Source organism: Achroia grisella, unplaced genomic scaffold (assembly GCF_030625045.1).
Source record: "Achroia grisella isolate CSIRO2021 unplaced genomic scaffold, CSIRO_AGI_Agris_v1 utg841, whole genome shotgun sequence".
Taxonomy (NCBI): domain Eukaryota; kingdom Metazoa; phylum Arthropoda; class Insecta; order Lepidoptera; family Pyralidae; genus Achroia; species Achroia grisella.
This window is the reverse complement of record NW_026713039.1, coordinates 944,101-964,111: the sequence shown is the minus strand read 5'-3', so window position 1 is coordinate 964,111 and position 20,011 is coordinate 944,101.

The following is a 20,011-nucleotide window of genomic DNA, read 5'->3' as shown; positions in this document are numbered from 1 at the left end:
CGGAAGTTGTAGTGGGGAGAATTTAGTCATTTTTATGACCAATAATCATGTCGATAACACCTTATAGACTAACATACATATAATATAATATTTAAAAACTAATACAATAATATTGTCTGTGTGATCACGGCACTGAAGACGGCAATCTGCCACGGTAGCGCCGATACACCACCTTTCGGCCAGTAGTCCTCTTTCATGAAGGTGGGCAGCAAGTCGGTGGGGACCTGGGCCACATTTATGTTTCTGTTTGTAATGTAGCAGCAGCAGGAAAGTAGATGAAGTGATAAGTCCAATGATTGCTATTTACATTATGTAACTATTTTTTTTTTTATTAAGAATTTTACGGCCTTGGAAATGGCAACGGTGTTGCCGCACGATGATAGTAGATTCGCCACAGATGTATATAAAATTTTTTTTAAGCTTTTTAATTTTAGGTTCTTAGTTGTACAATTAGGTTATGTAAATACTAGTTACAAATTTAAATTAATATATTATAATATTAGTACGTATATTTATATTTAATTTAACGTATTGTTATTTATTGTTGCATCTCGATCAGAGCATTACAGATTATATTAATCGAATAAATATCTATTTTAAATATATGTATGTTTTATACAAAATTTATAATTAACAAATAATGTTACAATATTTAGATTTAGCGATGCTAAACAGTCGATTATTACATTAAATTTGTTTATTTTGTTAAAGTGAATCAACAACTGGTGATCTTTATATATGAAAGGAAGAAATTCATTATAAACAACCCCTCCTCAAAGAATAATTGCGATCATGAGCATTCAGGAATATTGCAAACAGTTATCCAGTACCTATTGTTGGATGGCAACAGATTTGAATCAGAATGCATAGCAATCAAATTGTTGCGGCGCAAGATCAAATAGTACAGCATCTATAATGCCCAGATCATGAGAGCTCTGGGATATGTTACGGTGCAAGTGGGGAATTGAGACAAATGTAAAATTGTCTAATTTATATATAGAGGTTATTTATATATTATAATAGCTGACCCCGCAAAAATGTTTTGTATCTATACATATAAATAAAATTGGTGTGTCTATTTCTAATATTGAAATAACCGTTTTTACTACATGCATATGAATATAAATACGGTACATACACCAAAATAACATTTTTTAGCATTTTTGTCTGTCTGTTTGTGCCGGCTAATCTATGAAATGACTGGACCGATTTTGACGGGACTCTTATTGGCTGGTAGCTGATGTAATAAGGAGTAACTTAAGCTACTTTTATTTTAGAAAAAAATTAAATTCCACGCGTATGAAGTCGCGGGAACTGTTAGTTATATATAAAAAACACCCAGATCGATACAAACAATCATAGTCATGTATACAAATGTTCGTACCAGGAATCGAACCCGCCACCATCGGAAGTAAAACGGTGTGCTAAACCACTAGACTAGGCTGTCAGTTATAATGTTAGACAATTATAACTTTGCCTGTATTAGTACAAGTGTCTGCAACAGTAGTGCTCAGTATAAATCCAGAGTTATTGCGGACTGACTGTCGAGTAGTCGGAATCATTCATAGACGCATCCACAGCGGCACTCACACGAGGGGATATTACCACAAAAATAATAATAGCCTGACGGCCTCGGTGGTGTAGCGGTTTAGCCTTATTTACGATGATCGCGGGTTCGATTCCTATCACTGTACAAAAATGTATATTCATGAATATGATAGTTTGTGTCGGTGGGTGTTTTCTATTTATGTCGCCAGCGGTTTCATCCGCGTTATGTATGTGTATACGTTATTCTGATGCTTAAGCTATATTACTGCAAAGTTTCATCAAAATCCGTTCAGTAGTTTTTGCGTGAAAGAGCAACAAACATCCATACTCACAAACTTTCACGTTAATAATAAAATATTAATAAGATGTCAACAAAATAGTAACTAAGAAGTTGTCTAGTACATATAACACGCTCTGCTTAGTTTCGAACTAGATGTTATATAGATATATCTTCGACTAGATGTGCTATGTTAATTATCCAGAGGCTATTATTATTTAATGTTAATGAAATTGAACTTAATTTTAAACACTTTAGTGTTTAAATTAATTTGTTTCGCATCCCAAAATATAAGTACAGCCAAAAAGGAGATAAATTGGTATTTATTTATATATATTTCATACCATTCATTCATCATTCATTTTCATTTCATTCGATCATCATACATTCATTCATTCATTCATTCATTCATTTATTGGAAGAACCAATAGAAACCATAATAGGTCACCACACATAGTTATTATATTTAAAAACAAACATTAGAAACTGGCAATATTAATAATAAAATAAAAAAGAAATATAAATTATAAAAATTTCAAAATTCAAAAGATCTTCATTCATGTAGGTCTATTACAGACTCTTATGATATGTTAAATCTACCGTCGGTTCGGAATAGAATAGAATAGAATAGAAAATCATTTATTCAAATAAACTTAATTTTGAGCACTTTTGAATAGTCAACATTTTTTAAATCTACCGCTTATTCGGAAAGCCGTCTCATCACAAGAAGAATAAGCAAGAAACTTGACATCGAGAAGAAAGAATGATATCGAGATGAGAAGAACTGACAAGAAACTCAGCTCGTATTCTTTTCAAATAAATGTTATACATATTTGCAATAATACAGATTCATTTTTAAATTCTAATGAATATAAGAAAAATTCCCGATACTTGATATAATCGTATTCTCAGCTCTGTATAAATACCGAGTCGCAATAATTTGGGATTAAAATGTGCATCAGCAGACGCGGTTTCTTTCAGCCTCTGTCCTCGCTTTAGATAACTTTGAGATCAGCGTATCCACTAGTACTTACCTCCTAAGTATTTACTGGCAATATTTTTACAGACTTCAAAATAATAATAATAATCTCAGGACAATTCACACAGCGCCATCTAGACTCAAGTTAAGCTAGCTAAAGCTCGTGTTATGGGTACTAGATGACTGATACAATTACATAGATATATTTTTTCGTAAATACATAGAAAACACATCAGACTGATACAAACAATCATACTCATGAATACAAATGTTTGTAAAGCGATGTATTAAATGATGGACCACCGAGGACGTCGTGAAATAATCGTATTCTCAGCTCTATATAAATACCGAGTCGCAATAATTTGGGATTAAAATGTGCAGCCTCTTTCCTCGCTTTAGATAACTTTGAGATCAGCGTATCCACTAGTACCTATCTCCTAAATATTTGCAATCTTTTTAACCGACTTCAAAAGTGGTTCTAATTTAATGGAGTTAGAATTTTTTTTTATTAAAATCAGTGAGTTACCTAAATGGTGATAAACACCTACGTAAGTTCTTAAAGTACATAAACTGTCTTAAAAAAAAAAGAAAAACAGTTTAGTTCCTTGTCAGTTCTTCTCAATTGAATCTGTATAGTGAACTGGACGGTAGAGAAAAAAAACATATGTACTACAAAAAAAATTATGTTCATAAATGTCTTGCATGAATAAAGGTTTTTTTTTATTTTATTTAACATTGTTACATTATAATTTCATAAATCATATGCAGGTATAAGAAAATAATTAATAGAAACAAGAGAAATAAAAATGGCGACTATCTGTGCAGTATACTAAATGAAAAAATGTCCTACATGAATAAATTATTTTTTAAATATGACTTTAATTGATTTAGCATTAAAATTCTATAAACCACGAACAGGGTTCATTCAGAATAGAATAGAATAGAATAGAAAATCATTTATTCAAATAAACTTACATTGAAGCACTTTTGTATAGTCATAACATTTTTTTTTAATCTACCGCTCGTTCGGAAAGCTGTCTCATCACAAGAAGAACGAGCAAGAAACTTGTGTGTTGCTCTTTTAAATAATTTATTCTTACTTACAATTTAAGTTTAAGTGTGTGAATACAAACCACCGATTAGCACTAATTCAATGAAATAAAAAAAACAGAAATTGCTTTGCTAAACAGAATTGGCTTTGCTAAACTTCACAAAACCCAGGACATATTATTTAATTCTGAATTTAATGAAAACAAAGATCGCGGGTTTGCTGGAAAAATGGCGCCTGCCTGTGTGATGTATTATTAATAATAATAATAAAGCCTTTTATTTCCATAACCATCCAGAAGTTTGTGCAAATAAAAAAATAAATTGTTAATAAATTTTTTTTTATCTATTTGTTAGTATTATAGTATTACAATTATAATTATATTATTTGTGGATATGGGTGCAGGCCTCCTCCATCTTTTTCCAATATTCTCTCGTCTCGTTTTTTCCTATAGCTAACCAGTCTTTTCCTTATAGTCTACAATATCATCAACCCACCGTCTTATTGGTCTTCCAACTTTCCTATTTCCCTTTGGTCCTTTCCATTTTGTAGCTTTAATAGTCCATCTACCATCTGTAACCCGTGAGATGTGACCTGCCCATTGCCATTTGAGTTGCAGGACATGGTTGACTGCGTCGGTTAATTTCGTTTGCAGTCTAATTTTTTCACTTCTTACTTTATGTTTCTTTCTTATTCCCAGTAAACATATCTCCATTGCTCTTTGTGTTGTTAAAATTTTTTGTGATGTTCTTTTGTAAACGTCCATGTTTGGCTGGCATATACTAAACAGAGCAAAAGGTATGTATCAAAAACTATGTATCAAAATCAAAAACTAACTATGGGGTAGTTACCTTTGAAAATTTCTTTAAGTGACCAAAATTTTTGATGTGATGTAGTAAGGAAACTTAATATCAGAGAGGCAGTCGCCAGTTTACTCGAGTGAGCGCCATCTGTTATTCTGTTCCGGAACTATTATATACATTGTGAAGTAACTGTAACGAAAGTTGGAAAGTAAATAGTTCGTATCGTTACATGATGGAGTAATTTGGAATTTCGCTAGATGGTACAGGTAGATGGTACATTAATAGGACGGTAGGGAAAAAATAAAATGAGAATGTAAAAATTTGACGTTCATAAACGGCTAAAATGTCCTACATCAATAAATGATTTTTGAATTTTAATTTGAATTTGAATTGAATTTGAATAATTATGTAGAATCTATACATATAAATAAAATTGGAGTGTCTGTTTGTAATATTAAAATAACCGTTTTTACCTACATGCATATGAATATAAATATGGTACATACACCAAAATATCATTTTTTACAATTTTTGTCTGTCTGTCTGTTTGTTCCGGCTAATCTCTAAAATGGCTGGACCGATTTTGACGGGACTTTTTTTGACAGGTAACTGATGTAATAAGGAGTAACTTAGGCTACTTTTATTTTAGAAAATAAAGTTATGATCCACGCGGACGTAGTCGCGGGAACATCTTCTAAATCTTAAATAAAATCAACAGAAACATGTATCTGCAAAAGCAAGTTTTAACAACAGTTAGTGATTAATTTAACTTCATTTATCGTATCATAGGAAACAGTTACAGTTTTTTTTTTTCCAAATTCCACGACCTCGATGGTCTAGCGGTTTAGTAAACCGCTGTACATCCGATGGTTACGGGTTCGATTCCTCGTATGGTACAATAAATTGTATTGATAAATATGATTGTTTATCGGTCTGGATGGTTTCTATGTAAAAGATAAATAATAACCCTGGACAATTAACACAACGCTATCTATTCCCACTGTAAGCAGAGCTTGTGTTATGGGTACTAGACTACTGATATAAATACTTAGTTTTTTTTTGTATAGAGATAAGATAATAAATACATAATATACATAGAAAACACCCAGACCAATACAAACAATCATACTCATGAATACAAATGTTTGTATTATCCGAGGAATCGAACTCGCGACCATCGGAAGTAAAGAGGTGTGTTAAACTGCTTAACTAGTAAATTATTTATTATTAACTAACTGTGCGCGAAATTTATAGTCTATGTTACTCTGATATGTACACTATATTACTGTAAAGTCTCATCAAAATCTGTTCAGTAGTTTTGCGTGAAAGAGTAACAAGCATCGTCATTTTTAAAGCAAAAAGGATGAAACTTTTTCATTTGGCTTTTATTAGGTTAGGTCATTAAATATTTTTTTCATTATTTTGTCAAGGTCACTAATTTACGCGGACGAAGTCGTGGGTACAGCTAGTCTAAATATATATATATTTAAACAGAAAAGCGACCGACATAGTGATCTATCAACGCACAGCTCAAATCACTGGACGGATCGGGCAGAAATTTGGCATGCAGGTAGATGTTATGACGTAGACATCCGCTAAGAAAGGATTTTGATTAATTCTACCCCCAAGGGGATAAAATAGAGGATGAAAGTTTGTATGAAACTTTGTCAATTTTAAACCGATCGGGCTGAGACTTTGCATGCATAAATCTACTATGACGTAGGCATCCCCTAAGAAAGGATTTTGATAAATTTCACCCCTAAGGGGATAAATTAACGCGAGCGAAGCCGCGGGCAAAAGCTAGTTATTTTATAAAAAATCTAAGAAAGAAATTGAACAATTGTACTTCAATTCCCCGTTTTGGCATTTTTTAAACGGAATCACTATATACTAGTGTACCCTCGACTTTGTCCGCGTGGAATTTAAGTTTATTTTTCTAAAATTATAGTATTCTAAGTTTCTCCTTATTACATCAACTACCTACCAATGAAAGTCCCATCAAAATCGGTCTAGCCATTTCAGAGATTAGCCGGAACAAATAGACAGACAGACAAAAATTAAAAATGTACAAAAAATGTTATTTTGGTGTATGTACCGTATTTATATTCATAGGCATGTAGTAAAAAACGGTTATTTCAATATTTATTTCTAAAATAAAAGTAATCTAAATTACTCCTTATTACATCAGCTACCTCCCTATAAAAGTCCCGTCAAAATCGGTCCAACCATTTCAGAGACTAGCCGAACAAACAGACAGACAAAAAGATTGTAAAATTTTATATTTTGGCGTATGTTAGTATATTTATATTCATATGCATGTAGTAAAAACGGTTATTTCAATATTACAAACAGACACTACAATTCTATTTCTATGTATATATTATTTTTGCTTATATTTTTTTGTCTATGGTTTTCATTAAACCTTGTGGGGTCCCTAAAAGCTAGTTGCTATTTACTGGGCCCGTACCCACTACTTACGATGGACCTTACGTATCAACACAAACACTTGTTATCCGTTTGTCCGTCCGTACATACAGAGGGCGTTGCACTCGCTTATTTGATTTGATTTCGTGAGTTGTGTAATATGTAAAGTACAGTTGGAAACACATCTAGTTTTTTAAAGTTGTTATGTTATAGGACTAGCTGTACACGCGACTACGTCCATATGGAATTTAACTATATTTTTTCTAAAATAAAAGTAGCCTAAGTTACTCCATATTACACCAGCTGTCTTTAAAAAAAAGTCCCATCAAAATCGGTCCAGCCATTTCAGAGATTAGCCGGAACAAACAGACACACAGACAGAGAAAAATTGTAAAACATGTTATTTTAGTGTACTAAAATAACATATTTTAAAATAAATTTATTATTTGTAAAAAATGATATTTTATTGTACTAAAATAACATTATTTACAATTTTTCTCTGTATCATATTTATATTCATATGCGTGTAGTAAAAAACGGTTATTTCAATGTTACAAACAGACACTCCAATTTTATTTATATGTAGATAAAATGTACTAATATTTTTGTAGTCGACTGTACATAACTGATACATTCAAGATGCAATTAATTGTATGCACAATAATAACAGCATGTCCGTATGTATGTCCATCATTAGTGTATGGAATTCCAATAAAATAACATTATTAGTAACGCGTAGTTTGGATATCAACACAAACTTGCTGTTCCGAAGTATCATTTAGAAAAAGTCAATGGGTTTTTTATGGGAATGGGTGTAAACTGTACAGCATGGGTAGGAACAGGACATCGTCGACTATATACGGACCAAAAGTAACTTAACATTGAGGGTGATGCAGCTGGAGTCGAGTCACAACGCGAATTTCAACTAAACACAACCTTGATATCCCAGGTAACGTTTGGAAAAAGTCAATGGGTTTTTTATGGGAATGGGTGTAAACTGTACAGCATGGGTAGGAACAGGACATCGTCGACTATATCCGGATCAAAAGTAACTGAACATTGAGGGTGACGCAGCTGGAGTCGAGTCACAACGTGAGCTTCAAGTAAACACAAATTTGATGTTCCCAAGTATTGTTTAGAAAAAGTCAATGGGTTTTTTATGGGAATGGGTGTAAACTGTACACCATGGGTAGGAACAGGACATCGTCGACTATATCCGGACCAAAAGTAACCTGATATTGAGGGTGACGCAGCTGAAGTGGAATCACAACGCGAGTTTGGCGTTTGTGGCCCGCCAACATGCTGCCCACCTTCATGAAGGAGGACTACTGGCCGAAGGGTGTGGTGTATCGGCGCTACCGTGGCAGATTCCCGTCGCCAGTACCGTAACCATATAGACAATTTAAATTTATATTCTACTATCTATATACTATATATAGTTTCTTGTCAGTTCTTCTGATCCCGAAATCATTCCGAACTGACGGTAGATTTGACATATCATAAGAGTCTGTAATAGAAGAGAAGAATACGAAAATAGAAAGATATACATAAATACTATTTCCTAGTATTTCTATTTCTCTTGATGTCAGCATCCCGCGTGACCGGCTAGACCGATTTTGCTGTTTCTTTTTTCGTTATGTTTATTATTAAGTAAGTAGTTGTTATGAAAGAAAAAAATAAGAAAATAGCTCAGATTTCTTTTATTAAATACTAGCTACTCGCCTTGGCTTCGCACAGGTGTACATGTACACCTGTAGTATACAAACCTTCCTCTAGAATCACTCTATCTAAAAAAATAACTGCTTCAAAATCCGTTGCATAGTTTTAAAGATTTAAGCATACATAGGGACGGACAGACAGCGACAGCGACTTTGTTTTATACTATGTAATGATTATTACTTCTTATGGATGCTAGTCTATAAGGTATTTATAATATGGGCTATATAACCCTGAATAATTAAATAAATAAAATAAAAATTTACAATAACATACCAAAGGATATATTGGAACTACTCTTAAATAAATTCAAAACATCTGTTAAATCATATTTACTGAGCAAAGCCTATTACTCACTAAACGATTACTTGAATGACGAGCGTGCATGGCAATAGTTGTTCATGCACGGGATTTTCATTTAATGTTAGACATAGACACCTATATAAATATACATTGTAAATAAACTGGCTTTGAAAAAAGTCATTCAATTGAGTTTCTTACCAGTTCTTCTCAATTGGATCTATATACTGAACTGGACGGTAGGGAAAAAATTGTAATATAATAAATTTGACGTTCATAAGCGGCTGAAATGTCCTACATGAATAAATGATTTTTGAATCATAATAAGATGAAAAATGTATACAAATAAAATATTTCGTTTGTTTGTCCATGTCCGCAGTAATATTAAAAATAGGAAAGTCTGTCCATCTGTATGTCTATTCTTTGTCCTTTTCACAACTAATAAAAATAGGAAAGTCTGTCCATCTGTATGTCTATTCTTTGTCCTTTTCACAACTAAATGACATCCATCTGTAATCTATATACATGATTAAGAATTTAACAGCCTCAGTGATCTAGTGGTTAAGCACAGCATTTACTTCCGATACCCGCGGATTCGATTCTCAGTACAGACATGTATTCATGAGTATGATTGTTTGTATCGGTCTGGGTGTTTTCTATATACTTATAAAAAACGTATCTATGTATTTGTATCAGTTGTCTAGTAAACAAAACACAAGCTCTGCTTCGCTTGGGACTAGATGATGCTGTGTGAATTGTCCTAAGATTATTATTATTCACATCTCTAAATTTTTATTAGCCCCTCCTGGTCTTGTTTCAGTTAATTCAAGTTTTTTTAAAGCCACTTAAGTGAAAAAGTTACTCGATGGTATCGATGGTCGCGGGTTCGATACCTCGCACGGTGAAAACATTTGTATTCATGAGTATGATTGTTTGTATCGGTCTGGGTGTTTTCTATGTACATATATTATGTATGTATTTACAAAGAAAAATATGTATTTATATCAGTTGTCTCGTACCCATAACACAAGCTCAGCTTACCGTGGGACTAGATGGCGCTGTGTTAACTGTCCAGGAGTATTTATTATTATTATTATTTATATATCAGTTATCTAGTACCCATAACACAAGCTTTAGCTAGATGAACTTGGGTCTAGATGGCGCTGTGTGAATTGTCCTGAGATTATTATTATTATATTATAACTAGCTGACCCGCCTTTCCGCCTCAGAATAAATTCCTGAACGGTACCCTGTTTGACAGTTTTTATGGGAAATTAAAATCTTTTTTACTATCCTCCGTGCAATATCATCTTATTTTATCACCGTATAAACCTTGCCTGGACTTCCACGAATATTTCAAGACTAAAATTAGCCAAATCGGTTCAGCCGTTCTCGAGTTTTAGCGAGACTAACGAACAGAAATCCATTTTTATATGCATAGATCACACAATTGTTTGCAAAAAAGATCTATTGAACCGAGTGTTTGAAATAAATAATTTATTTATCGATTATAATCCATTTTTTTCTATAACCGTTTATTTCTTTCACACGCCAACAGCTATTTTTAATAAAGGACAATAAACCAATATTTCTGCGTGGTAGATATTTATATAGCAATAAAACTACCGTAATTTTTTTTATTAAAAAAGTACACAACACTTGAATGAAAAGTAATTTTTTATAGGAAAGTTTAGAAAAAAATATATTATGCAAATGGAATAGTCAGAGAGACAGCCGTGGTTTTGTTGAAGTCACGATTTCTATACGTATATATAAACTGTGAATGTTCGTTGTCTGTACTCGGAAGGTATATGAGAAAATCTTTTATTAGGGGACTTATCAATAACCCAGAATAATGATTGTTATATATAACACTAGCTTTTACTCGCGGATTTGCTCGCATTGAATTCAATTTCATTCAACAATAGTCAATTGATTTTAATTGATTTATACTGCCTGCTAGATGGCGTTGAAGTAGCGAAATGTTAATATTAATTTGATTTGTTTTTTTATAAAAAATTTTGTTAAAATGTTCTCCTATGTTAATTCTAACCTCCAAAAACATGTGTACAGAATTTCATGATGATCGGTTCAGTAGTTTTTGCGTGAAAGCGTAACAAACAGCCCTACTGTCACATTTATAATATTAGTAATTATTATATATAATATTTGTTTTTGCAATATCATATGCTGGTGGTCACTCTATTCTCTCAAATTTGAATTTAAAAATGAATCTGTATTATTGTAAACATGTACAACATTTATTTGAAAAGAATACGAGCTGAATTTCTTGTTAGTTCTTCTCGTCTCGAAATCATTCCGAACTGACGGTAGACATTACACATATTTGACATATCATAAGAGTCTGTAATAGACCTACATGAATAAAGATATTTTGAATTGAATTGAATTGTGATATTTTTCTGTATATGCGTTTTAGTGCGTTAATCTCTGAAACGACTTAGATGTAGTTTCATGTATAATTTTATAATCTATTCCTTTTAATATTAATAGTTATGAAATATTGTTTTTATTATGTATAAGCACTTCTTTATATAGTTCGTAACTCACTCACTCAAATCAAAAATCATTTATTCATGTAGGACATTTTAGCCGCTTATGAACATCAGTTTTTAGTATTAATATTTTTCCCCTACCGTCCAGTTCATTATACAGATTCAATTCAGAAGAATTGGCAAGCAATTAATTGAATTTCTATTTTTTAAAAGCCAGTTTATTTACAATGTATATTTATATAGGTGTCTATGTCTAACGTTAAATGAAAATCCGGTGCATGAACAACTATTGCCATGCACGCTCGTCATTCAAGTAATTGTTTAATTTATTCATATAATACTAGCTGTGCCCGCGGTTTTATTCGCGTCAAATTTGACTATATATGTTATTCTGATATATAAGCTATTACTATAAAGTCATCAAAATCGGTTCAGAAGTTTTTGCGTAACAAACATTCATTCATATTCACAAACTTTCGCGTTTATAATAGTAATCGGATATTAATAATAAATTGAGAGTGCTTTCTTGTGGTGATCTCTCTGCCTAGCTTAGGGTCATTGCCAAGGTGGTCACTATATAAGGCGGTGTTCAAACCTGTACTACACTTTAGCCGCTCCCACAGGCTGCAGCGCATGTGAGTACAGTGCCTTATAATTATTATTAAGCTAACATTAAGTCCTATTTTAAAACAATTTAATATCTATCTATATCTATATCTATATCTATCTATATATATATATATATATATATATATATACTCCCGTGTCGCAGTGTTCGTTACCAAACTTCCGAAACGGCTTAATCGATTTTTATGAAATTTTGTGTGCATTTCGGGTAGGTTTGAGAATAGGGCAATATTTATTTTTCATATCTCAATGATAATGCCCCCACCAAATTTTTTTTTTGATTCAATTGATAAAAGATAAAAAATGATAAGGATGACCTACACGTAATTTTTTTTATAATCGATTGAAAAGTATATACAAAAATCATAAGTGTGACCCACACCACATTTTTTTTAACAATTTTTTTTATTGATAGATTGAAAAATATATACAAATATAAATTTTCACCTGTTTCACAATCAACGTTTGTTTTTTATAGAGATATTAGTTTTTCAATTTATATAACAAAACAACATAATTTTGTATTTTAAATTCGATACAATACTTATTGTTATGAATAAATAAATAAATAATAACAATCATACTTATATAACATTGTAGGTCTAGTACACTGTTTACGACCGATGGTCGCGGGTTCGATCAACGGTACAAACATTTGTATTCATAGAGATGATTGTTTGTATTTTTTTTCTATATATAATATATATTTAAAAAAAATATCTATGTATTTGTATCAGTTATCTAGTACCCATAACACAAGCTTTAGCTAATAAATAAATAAATAGATGGCGCTGTGTGAATTGTCCTGAGATTATATTATTATTGTAGCCGTTTATATCATCATGCCTTTAATAAAAAATGTAAATTCAAACTTATAAAAAAAAACAAAAATATCTCTATTCATGTAGGTCTATTACAGACTCTTGTGATATGTCAAATCTACCGTCAGTTCGGAATGATTTCGAGATGAGAAGAACTGACAAGAAACTCAGCTCGTATTCTTTTCAAATAAATGTTGTACTTGTTTACAATAATACAGATTCATTTAAATTAAAATTTGGGAGAATAGAGTGACCACCAGCATATGATATATAAAAATAAAATCAAAAAATCTAATCAGTGTTCGCCTGAACAGACCAGTCGTATACCACAAGCTTTAGCTAGCTTAACTTGGGTCTAGATGGCGCTGTGTGAATTGTCCTGAGATTATTATTATTATATTATAATTTAACAAAAGGTGGGATTTTTTTAACAAAATTTTTGGTAAAACCATCTGTCACTTACTACGACACGTGGCATCAGCGTTGATTTCTACTGACACTGTCACCGATTGCACTATTATAATACGAAAAAACTAGAGATGAAACGGATATCCGGTAACTATCCGGTATCCGGCCTATCGGCGGCCTTAATACTATCCGGCCGATTACCGGATAACTATTCGGAGGGATAGTCAGACGGCCGAATTTAAAAAAAAAACTGGGTAATAATTTTTTTTTAATAATTATTTGCTTTATTTAGTTAGTCTTAGTATTACATAAGGAATAAAATTAATATTAGTTTTAAATTTTTAATCTCTCAATAGAAAATGACTGTTATAGAAAGAAAATGAATTTATTAGTTAGCTAAGTTCCGCCGGATATCCGGCCGACGGATATCCGGTTTATCAGTCACATGGTTGGCCGAATATCCGGCCAAACTGCTATCCATTTCATCTCTAAAAAAACAACTAAAAGTTAAAAAATGCTGGTGGTTAAAAAAGCTGGTGGAATAAAAAGAAAAAAGGCCTTGGAGTGGAAAGCGTTAAGTTTTTGTGGACTCTAGCTTCTTTGCCATTGCAGGGAAATGATAGATAGATAACAGTTTTTATTTGTATCCTGGGATACTGGGTCCTCTTCCCATCAATGGATACGAAGCCCTGCTCCCCAGATGGTGACACGATGATGTCGTCATGGTCCCCATGGCCTGACAATGTGTTGATATCCTCAATGTGTACTGAAACAGATAGATAGATAATAATTTTCATTTGTACCTTATTTTTATTTGCTAAAAAAGACTCATCATATTGGTGCAGTCCAGCGGAGCCGTTAGGGTAAATAAAATTGTTGATAAAACAAAATTGTAGAATATAATAATAATTATGGATCGACTTATATATAGCAGCAATATGAACAAATATGAATATATTATTTATTTGTATGTATTTGGTAAACACATATAGGCTTAATTATAACATCACATAACAAGTACCTATAATATAACAATTCAATAAGAGGAAACGTGCATGTGTGAGCTACAGCAATACAAAACTGGTACATAGCTCAGTGTGGAGAATCACTCAAGGAGCAAACACTGATTTTCAGCTGCTCGAGGGTGAATATTTTTTTATAAACTAAAATGAACTGAACGAAAAATATGCTTAATATAACTGAAATAAAAGGGTTAAGATCTTGTGGACCTCTAGCTTCTTTGCCATTGCAGTGAGATAAAAAATATGCAGCTATTTCTTAGAGCCCATAACTTGTCTATGGTCATACCATAAACGAGTAAAGTTATAGACCATTCAACTTTCTCATTGTAAATTACAGTGGTATTAAATACTACAAGAATGTAATATGTATGACTCCATACAATTTGTTTGACGTAAATGTGAGTTTACAATTGTATATTGTTACAAACATCCATACAGCCAGTTAACTGTTCAGTTATTTATTTATGTGAACTCTATCCTTACATTGTATAAAACAAAGTCTCTGTCGCTATCTGTCCCTATGTATGCTTAAATCTTTAAAACTACGCAACGGATTTTGACGCTGCTTTTTTAATAGATAGAGTGGTTCAAGAGGAAGGTTTATATATATAATACATGTACACCCGGGCGAAGCCGGGGCGAGTAGCTAGTATTTAATAAAAGAAATCTGAGCTATTTTCTTATTTTTTTCTTTCATAACAACTACTTACTTAATAATAAACATAACGAAAAAAGAAACAGTAAAATCGGTCTAGCCGGTCACGCGGGATGCTGACACCAAGAGAAATAGAAATACTAGGAAATAGTATTTATGTATATCTTTCTATTTTCGTATTCTTCTCTTCTATTAAAGTCTCTTATGATATGTGAAATCTACCGTCAGTTCGGAATGATTTCGGGATGAGAAGAACTGACAAGAAACTCAGCTAGTATTTTTTTAAAAAAAATGTTGTACAAGTTTTACCTACATTTAAACACTTTTGTATAGTCTTATTTTTTTAATATACAGCTCATTCGGAAATCTGTCTCATCACAAGAAGAACAAGCAAGAAACTTGCGTGTTGCTCTTTTAAATAATTTTATTCTTACTTTACATTTTCAAGTTTAAATGTGTGAATACAAACTACCAATTAGCACTAATTCAATTAAATACTCAAATAGAGAAAATATTAAATATACAATCAACTGGTTGAGCAACTAAATAGAAAACTTTTCATTCAATGAAACCTACATTTAAGCAGTTTTGTATAGTTATTATTTATTTAATCTACCGCTCATTCGGAAATCTGTCTCATCACAAGAAGTAGATAATGAGGTTTATTATCTGGATTTGTGATGTATCCTCCTTAATTAAATCAGCTAGTCATTTCACTTTTTCCTTTTATACTCGTTTTTCTTTGTCTTACCGTTATTAGGTATATCTCTTTTTGCAAACTTTTCAATATTATTATTATTATACTGACATGAATGCAGCTGGACTTATAATTCTCACATTATCTATGTTTCTTGAGTTATTATATCTTTATTGTTTATTTGTTTACTCACTGACGAAACCCGCGAGTTCATATTCGCATAATTTGTTTGGTTGTAAACCAATTGAGATGAAACAAACACTTCATTTTAAGTAAAGCTAATAAGTTTTCTAGCATTAACGTGCCCAAATGCACAGATAATTATTCCAGCAGAACGACCAAGAAACTTGAGTGTTGCTCTTTTAAATAATTTAGTTCTCCCCAAAAATAGACACGTAAAATTAGATGTAAATAGCGTTATGTTAATACAGTTATTTATAGATAGACGTATCTTAATGTAACTGTAAAATGGAGTTATCTATATATAAATTATATGCGTGTAAGTTATTGGATTAACTGTACAATTATGGGTGAAATGCTAACTTGGTTTTTTTCCATTCAAAGTCAATGGTTTAAAAATATCTTTAATAATAATAATAAATTTATTTGCAATAGATTTTGGGTGTATACATATATGTTGTACAAAAACATGGCCCTTGCAAAATCTGCTTATATCAAGCGTACAAATTTTAAGTTAATTTATTTATCGATTGTTTATATAATTATGAATTATTGTATGTATGTATATGTCAATTTGTATATAAATCTAAATGTCATGAGGAACAATTTATTATTTTAATATTCCAAAAACTCTTTAATTGAGTAAAAACACTTGGAAACTTCATTCATGCAGTTTTCTTTTAAATAATATTCCAGAGAGAGTTCTTATATCGTCAGGAAGCTTATTAAATATTTGTATCGCCATACAAAATGGACTCTTTTTTGGTCTGGATAGTATTATTGTAGGTACTTTTATTTTACTTGTATGGCTGTCGCGTACTGATTTATTCATCATTGTCTGTTTTAGAGGAATTTTTTTTTATATTTAATCTTTGATATTTCATCTCTGCTCGATATCGCATTTTAAAGAAACGTAGTGGTTTTTCAATTCATCTGTTTTTTTATGTGTAAATGAAGAATTTATTTTTATAACTGATTTTATGCTTGTTTGGTGTGTATGCAACATCATAGCTTCTAAACATTGTATTATCACTGAGTAGTTTCACGCAAGCAGCGCCGCGGTATATAGATAGAATTCTTTTTTCAATCGACTTCAAAAATGGAGAAGGATATCAATTCGGCTGTTATTTTTATTTCCATGTGCCGTATCTGAGATTTTTTTTTAAGGTGAATCAATTTTGATGATTATTTTTTATATTTTGTAAGCTGGTGGGTCCCGTGTGGAAGAAATAAAATATACAGACACATATAAACCTGGACAATTAATACAGCGCCATCTAGTCCAAAGTTAAGCAAAGCTTGTATTATGGGTAGACAATTGATACAAATACATAGATTTTTTTGTAAATAACATACATAAATATATATATAAAAACAGCTAAACGGATACAAACAATCATACTCATGAATATAGTACCGTGCGAGGAATCGATCCTGATACCATCGGAAGTAAGGCGGTATGCTAAACCATTAGACCACCGATGCCTATTTCTATTAACAATTTTTTTTATTTATTACTCTTTATGGCACCTCTAAAAAGTTATCTATGGTCACTTTTTTTTTAATATCAACGGTGTGGAAACAAGATGTCACAGACTATTGACGTACTATTAATTAAACTAATCGGAAACCGGTCGGGTTCAACGCTCGCTGGTTATTGACCAATTTGACCATATTATTTGGGCTTAGGCCATTTCACAAGTTTAATAACGGGCTATTAATTGCTTATTTCATTTTTTTTTACTATAAATATAGATAGATAGATAGATAGATATATCGTTTATTTGTTTGTTACTAATCACACACAACATGTTTATAAGAATATAAAATACATAATACGACATAAGATTTATAAAATTGTGTTATTATGTGTGATCTGTAGCAATACAAACAGGTCGAAGCTCAGCATGGAACATTGTTCAGGGAACAAAACACTGATTTTCAATGTATTTCTCTACAGATTATTAAATAATAGGTTACTATATTTCATTTTTTTTCTATAAATATAATATATTTCTCCACAGATTATTAAATAATAGGTTACTATATATGTTTATGGGTAAAAAGATTGTTAGTAATGTGGACTAATTCCAATTCAAAATATCTTTATTCATGTAGGTCTATTACAGACTCTTATGATATGTCAAATCTACCGTCAGTACGAAATGATTCCGAGATAGAACTGACAAGAAACTCAGCTTGTATTCTTTTCAAATAAATGTCTTACCTATTTACAATAATGCAGATTTTTTTTTTAATAAAATAGAATAGAAAATCATTTATTCAAATAAACTTAATTTAAGCACTTTTGAATAGTCAAAATTTTTTTTAAATCTACCGCTTATTCGGAAAGCTGTCTCATCACAAGAAGAATAAGCAAGAAACTTGTGTGTTGCTCTTTTAAACAATCCTTGTAAGTTCACATTTTACAAGTCGAAACGTGTGAATACAAACTACCAACCAGCACTAATTTATTTAGGCTCAAATATAAAAACACAATAAGATTAAATCAGTCGTAGTGATAAGATTCCATTCCATACCATTAAGATAAAATAGCATTTTTAAAGACAACCTACCAATTAAACCTGGATTCGAACTCGCGACGTCATCTATATATATAAATAAAATTGGAGTGTCTGTTTGTAATATAGAAATAATCGTTTTTTACTACATGCATATGAATATAAATACGGTACATACACCTAAATATTTTTTACAATTTTTGTCTGTCTGTCTGTCTGTTTCGGCTAATCTCTGAAACGGTTGGACCGATTTTGACAGCACTTTTATTGGCAGGTAGCTGATGTAATAAGGTGTAACTTAGGCTACTTTTATTTTCGAAAAATTAAATTAAATTCCACGCACACGAAGTCGCGAGCACAGCTAGTAATATTAACACCATTAAATTCAATTGCTTTTGGAAAATAAGATTCATTTTAGAAACAGTTATTTTTTAAACTAAATCTATAATATACGAGTAATTTTGAAGGTTAATTTGCAGTTTTAACTATAAAGCAAAATAGCATTTTTAAACCTGCTAATTAAACCCGGGTTCGAACTCGCGACCTCGTATAAATCTAAATCTCTAACGGGGAATAGTGTTGGTCGTAAAATTTAACAGTTATATAACCAGCTCATTTAACCGTTAAGTTGGGACAGTGTATTATCGATTGAAAACCCGTTTGTGGATGTTTGATGTATGTGTTTACATTTGACAGTGGTCATACTAGTTAACTGTTCAACAGAATTTAATTAATTAATATAATTATTATCCATTCAAAACTCAAATTAAAAAATTCAAAATTCAAAATTCAAAATTCAAAATTCAAAATTCAAAATTCAAAATTCAAAATTCAAAATTCAAAATCAAGAATCTAGATTCAAGATTCAAAATTCAAAATTCAAAATTTAAAATCCAAAATTCAAAATACAAAATTCTAAATTCCAAATTCCAAATTATAAATTATAAATTATAAATTATAAATTATAAATTATAAATTATAAATTATAAATTATAAATTATAAATTATAAATTATAAATTATAAATTATAAATTATAAATTATAAATTATAAATTATAAATTATAAATTATAAATTATAAATTATAAATTATAAATTATAAATTTATAAATTCTAAATTCTAAATTCTAAATTCTAAATTCTAAATTCCAAATTCTAAATTCAAAGTTTATTCATGTAGGACATTTTAGCCGCTTATGAACGTCAAGTTTTAACATTATATTTTTTTCCCCTACCGTCCAGTCCATAATCATATAATAAGTGTAGTTTTTAAACATAAATATTATTAAAAACAGATTCAACTCTCGTATAAAACAATTTGTTGGGGAGCATTATGGATTTCTCAGTTGGTTATTATGGTGATTGTAATAAAACTACGTAATTGTGGATAAATGAAAATAATTTACTTCCGTATATTGTGAAAAGATCAATTGCAATGAAAAAACAAAAGAAGAACAGTGACAAGAACA